This window comes from Saccostrea echinata, unplaced genomic scaffold (assembly GCF_033153115.1).
Source record: "Saccostrea echinata isolate AGI-Se365-2 ecotype Australia unplaced genomic scaffold, CSIRO_AGI_Sech_v1 ptg000012l, whole genome shotgun sequence".
Classification (NCBI taxonomy): Eukaryota; Metazoa; Mollusca; class Bivalvia; order Ostreida; family Ostreidae; genus Saccostrea; species Saccostrea echinata.
The window spans coordinates 1,461,600-1,467,599 of NW_026889761.1; positions in this window are offsets into that span (position 1 = coordinate 1,461,600).

Below are 6,000 nucleotides of genomic sequence, written 5' to 3' on the forward strand. Positions count from 1 at the left end.
TCTCAACTATTGCTTCCTAGCTTTTTAATTATTAAAACTCGACAGTGCCGAGATATCGAAACATCTAATACAAAATCCTCCCACGTGTTCATCATCTTCCCCCTACAATTACCATCCCGCTGGACGCTCCACCACCGGTGGCGTGAATATAGTTAACAATGAGGGCCTTTAATCACTTATCTCATGAAGATGAAATTTTAGTGAACCCTGGTCTTTCAACTGGCAACAAAATTTTTAAAAACTATTAAGAATTCTGTCAAAGATTATGTCAGGCGACGGGTCGAATATGAAAAAGAAGTCTTTTACACTTTGTTAGAATGGATTAAAAAATATATGGTGGATTTTGAAATCTCGTTTTAATCGGTTGAGGGACAATATAAAACACCTATGCTTCTTTTTTTAGTACACAACTTAATTCACAACTAGAAGAATATTGCATAAGAATCTAAGCATGGCCTTTCTATATTGCAGCAATGTCACTGTCGATAACGCGTTTTACGGAAGCTCAAGTAATCCGCATGTTCCTTAAACTGAAATTTGCCAACAGAGAAATTGACACAGTAAATATTAGTAATATTTAGTAATATTCTTAATTACAAAAGGGTCAATTTTGTATTCCACCATATTTAAAGACGAAGTCCACACTTTGTATTTCTTACAGATATCGACTAATGCCTCCAATGTTTTTAATTACCAAAAAAATCTACAATGCCTAGATATGGAACATCTGGAACATAATTCTCCTAAGTGTTTATCTTCTTCTCCACCCTACAACTTTAGTCCTACTGGACGCGTCATTAATGATTACGTAAATATAGTTAATAATGAGGACCTTTAATCACTTATTTCAAAAAAGACCAAAATTCAGGAAACCCCGATCTTTTAAAAGGCGTCATAATTTCAAATGAATTCTTTGGAAGATAACGCCATGTAATTGGCCAAATAGAGGAAAAGGAAAAACTTGACATTTTCTCTAAATGGATTAAACTTATCAGATGGATGTTGAAATCTCGCATTAAGCGGCTGAAGGGGACAATAAAAACCATCTATCCTTCTGTCTTCGATAACTCAGAAGTGAAAAAAATAGATAGATTTACACGATCAATACGTACTGGTTCCTGCTGACAAAGCATCTAAAAATATTGTCTTTTTAAGACCCACTATTTTAATTGTATTTTAGAGGAACTTGGACTCAAGTCCATACCTTGTATTTCTTACAAATGTATCCATATATCCAAGCTTGTATTCTAGAGTCAAGAATCAAATTGGGACTTTACTTTACATTTCCAAATAAAACATTTAATAAATTCAAAGGTGACAGAGCAAAAATGTTACAGAAAGTAAACTATAAATCAATAGTGTTCATTAATGGGCAAATGAAATTCTTGTATTTCACACAATGAAGCTTTCCTCAATATATTTGCAATTATTGGTCTTAGTTGACTAAAGTATCTCAAAACGTGTGCATAAAAATCATTTTCCTAGTTAACACTCATAAATAACTAATTTAATTGATCTATCGTTAATTTTTCAACATAACATAAATACATAGTAGCGTTAAACGTGCGACGTTTGTCTTACAATGTCAATGCAATTTTTGAAACATCATTATCTATGGTAAAAGTAAGTAATTAATGGGTAATAAAAATTTCATTTTCAATTACCTGTAAGTGTGAAAAAAAATTGGCCTATCTCCATTCATTCATGCATTAAATCCAGCGAAAGTCTAAAAGATAATTGATTGTGGAAGCCAAACAATGGGCCCTAATTAGAGTAAGTTAACGGTTGAACATAAAAAGCGGCAAAACGGAACATAATTTGGAAGTTCATTTTGAGATTTATAAATTTATTCATTATATTCCTAATCATTATCAAAGACGATCTTACCGTGGCGCTAATATATTTTTTTTTATTGTGGCGGAACTATGACGCTGATGTTTTAACTGTTAGGCTAAGGAATTCAGCTGGGGGGGGGGGGGGGCACGTTAAAAGACCCTTGGAGAACCCTGATCTTTTAAATATCAACTTCAGAGTACTTATGTGTAATGAATCAGAGTATTTTAACAAAGTTTATGCAGATGATGAATGAGGTAGGGAAAATTGCAAAATTGAACGATAATTTGTCTATTGATGATCGATAAATTATCATCCATGTATCATAAATTGAAGGGCAAAATGCTTTTCTTCTTATCTAGCAGTTTATTGAAAGAGTTCAGTTTCATATTTGAAAATAAGTGAAAATTTACTCTTTGAACACTTTCCTCTTTCCTTTCATGTTTACTGTCTGATTTTTACTTCCCTCCCATCGTACAGCATGTTGACATAGCAATGATAAAATATACATAAACAGGGAAACAGCTGCATTTGCACTTGACCATTGTAATAATGATTAAATAGTCCGCTGTGTGTTGCTTACAAGTATACAATGTCCATTTTATACTTGTTCAAAATTTAAATTTTGTGCAGATGATTAGAATGAATGCAGAACTTATGAATCATGAAAAAAAATTGCCTTTCAATTTCTACTTTTTCTTGTCATTTCTAAGACTTTTAGAAGTACTTCCTGTTCTAATAGTAATGATAATTAATCCCAGAGGGACATAGCTTTTATTCATTTTACTTCATTCTGTACAAAACAGACAAAAGTCATATTATATTTCGGACTATTTCATCATTGTTTTCAATGAAAGTGCATTCAATGTAAGGTTGATAAGTTGGTTATCAATATGCTAGATTTAAAATACAATTTAAATACTTCTTTGACAAAAGCTTTTCTTGATTAATTGGATTTATAACAGGATCATTTTTACAAACAAATATGTAATAAAATTATCATTGTCTATGAAAATGAATTCTTCCACTCAAACATTAATCAAGATTTCCGGTACACCTAAATATTCTCTGTAAAGGATTAACTTCAACGCAACTAGTACTTTCGATTCGAAGACCCTGCAAAATGAAGAAAAATGATGAGCTGGAATTTGGTAAGCCAAAAAAATCAAACTATTTCTTTCCTGACCTAAATCAGATACGAAGATAGAAAGATAAAATAATCTTTATTTAAAGTCGGGTTTTGTACAAAAAAAAAAAAAAAAAAAAAAAAAAAAAAAAAAAAAAAAAACCAATAGCTCTTCAGAGCCATTTTCCAACTTCATAATAATATTATGTAATATTATCACAACAACATAAAATATGGAAGTTATAGTACTATTTCAATATCACATTATTAAAATATAACTTCATCATAAAATACATCTAAAATGACAAAACATGTATTTGTCACAGGTTCAACTTCATGTTATATTAGTGTATTTCTGAAAGAATTCCAGAGTATCACATTTCCAAGACTTTCATCCAATATGTTGTTGATTTTACTTTTAGTAAAGGGCATTTCTCTATGTTTAAGGTAGTGCAATTGGCATGTTTTCTTTGAAGATAGATAATCGAAACTGACATACAGTGTAGCTGTACAGATTTCCCTTCTAAATTAACGTCAACCTTTAGTACGGCCCTGGCTCTGAGAAAAGCCAGCATCCAAATTTAATGCTAGATTCAAAGAACATGAGCAAACCGACAAATGGTGATAATGTATAAATACATTTATATTCCAAACAACAGCATGATGGGCAGCCAAAGGGTGAACAGGAGAGGAAGGGCGGTCAAAACTGGAAGAGGGTGACCGAAGTGTATCGTCCAACACCTGGACTTCACCAAACTACCATCAACCTATGGTATATGGCCCATAGTCAGCAAAATTTTACTAAAGAGTTTATCAAGGTAAGCTCTCAACAACCTGTGTTAAATATTGAGAAACTCTGTGATCTGTGATGTTGTCGCCGGTGCTTGTAAGAAGTCGGTGGTCCTCCGTGTTGTTAACAGAGCTTGTAGAATTTCGCACTCACTGTTTTCGTAAACAAGATGTCCTAGTTTTCTTAATAATAATAATAATAATAAAATTTTATATAGCGCCTTATCTTATGTGAACTCTAAAGCGCTTTACATAGATATAACAATCTACATAATAAAAGGAAGACTAAAACAATCTTATATCACCTATAAAATAGTAAGACATTCTGAAAAAACAATCACGTTGATATTAAAACAAGCCATACGTATATACACTTTCCACTTCAAGTAAAGGCTTTTTTAAAAAGATGAGTCTTAAGTTAAAAGTTTTTGTATAAATTGTTTTGAAAATTAAAATTTTTTAGTAAATTCTAATTGTTATGGAGGCATATGTAATTAGATGGTTCATTTTTATAAGGTACCTAAACTACGTGTAGATTTTGGGGTTTTTTTTTTTTGAAATATGACTTAAAAACCATGACAATGGCCCCAGTTTGATTATCAAATATTAATAGTATTTGACAATTTTTTTTGTCTTAAAATAATAGATATTTTTGAGGATAATGTTTAGACAATTTTGCAAAATTGAACTTTGTCTTTGACCATTACTGACAAGGTATAGAGAATGATCAGTTTTTACAATGAATTGATTGAATTATAATGGGGTACAACAAATATACGCCACAAAGAAGAACGTGATTGATCTTTGATGTTGAGTATTATTAATGACCCAGCTCTCCCTCTCCTGTCCCTTTGACTTTCTGGACCGGTTCGAGTGGGTTAGAGATTTCTTGTTTATGTTGTCTCAGCACCATGACAACCAGAGGGTGTTCTGTTTTTATCAGTGCATTTACCTGTGGGTTAATGTACGGGCGCTCTATTTTATAAAAAGAATTGGAGCCGAGGCCAAGAAGGGGCCAAAGCCCATGGCTTTTAAGAAACTTGAGAGCTACGAGTATACTGACCCGCTTAAAATCCAATGTTTTGAATGCTTGTTATCATTGTTTGTCAATATAAAATAAAGTCATATTTTAATTAGATACACTGTAAATATACATTTAACGTAAAGTAGTATTTGATTTATATAGAGAGAGAGTAAGGCGAAAATAGTGTAATGAAGTTATTTAAAATGCCATCTACAATCCTTCAACAGCTTCAATAGGGTAGTGAGATGTGTGTTTGTCCACGAAAGTGAAGATACCGGGTTCGACCCCCAGGAGTACTACACTTTTTCTTAATAGGAAAATATATCCAAGTTCTTGCTGTAGTGTTTTATTCTAGAGAATTATTGTAACTGATAAGTGATATTTCAGAATGTATCTTGAGTACCCTTAAGAAAAATGTTATGATTAATTAAAAATACTTCTCAAGAATTTGTGTTATTATGCCTAGAGATTATTAGATCCTACATTGAGAGAATGACAAATGGTTCTAAGGCTGTTAAAACAAAAACATAAATAAATAAATAAATAAATAAATAATACTATATTGTTTCTCAGGCACCGCCGCATCTGGTCAAACACTGCCTCATTGATCAATTGTATTGACATATTGAAAAGTGAAATAACTCAATTTCGTTTCTGTTTTTTCCAAGTTAAAAAAGTCGCTCACGTGGCGCAGTGGTTAGAGCGTCTGCTCTAGAGTCGCGAAGTAAGGAGTTGATCCTTACGTCGCGGGTTCGAATCCCACTGTGGGACGTGGAGAGCGGTCCTTCGGATGAGACCGTATAAACCGAGGTCCCGTGTCGCAGTAGGTGCTAGCACGAAAAAGATCCCTCACTGCTCAATGGCCGTAAGTGCCGAGTATAGGACAAAATTTGCAGCTTTCCACCGACAAGTGGTGGCATCTCCATATGAGTGAAAAATTCTCGAGAGTGACGTTAAACAACATACAAATAAAGCAAGTTAAAAAAAAAAGATAATTGAGTTATGCCCCTTTTCACACATGTTTCTTTCTTGTTAAAATGGTATTACAGCATTCTCCATGGGCCGTTTAACGTAGTTGCCCCGCCACAGTTAAATTCCTTAGCGCCACAGTTAAAAACACAGCGCCATAGTTCCGACACAGTGAAATATTTGTTCCACAGTAAGATCGTCATCAATCAGGAAACAAAACAACCTTCAAATTATGTTTCAAACGCTTTACCGTTAATTT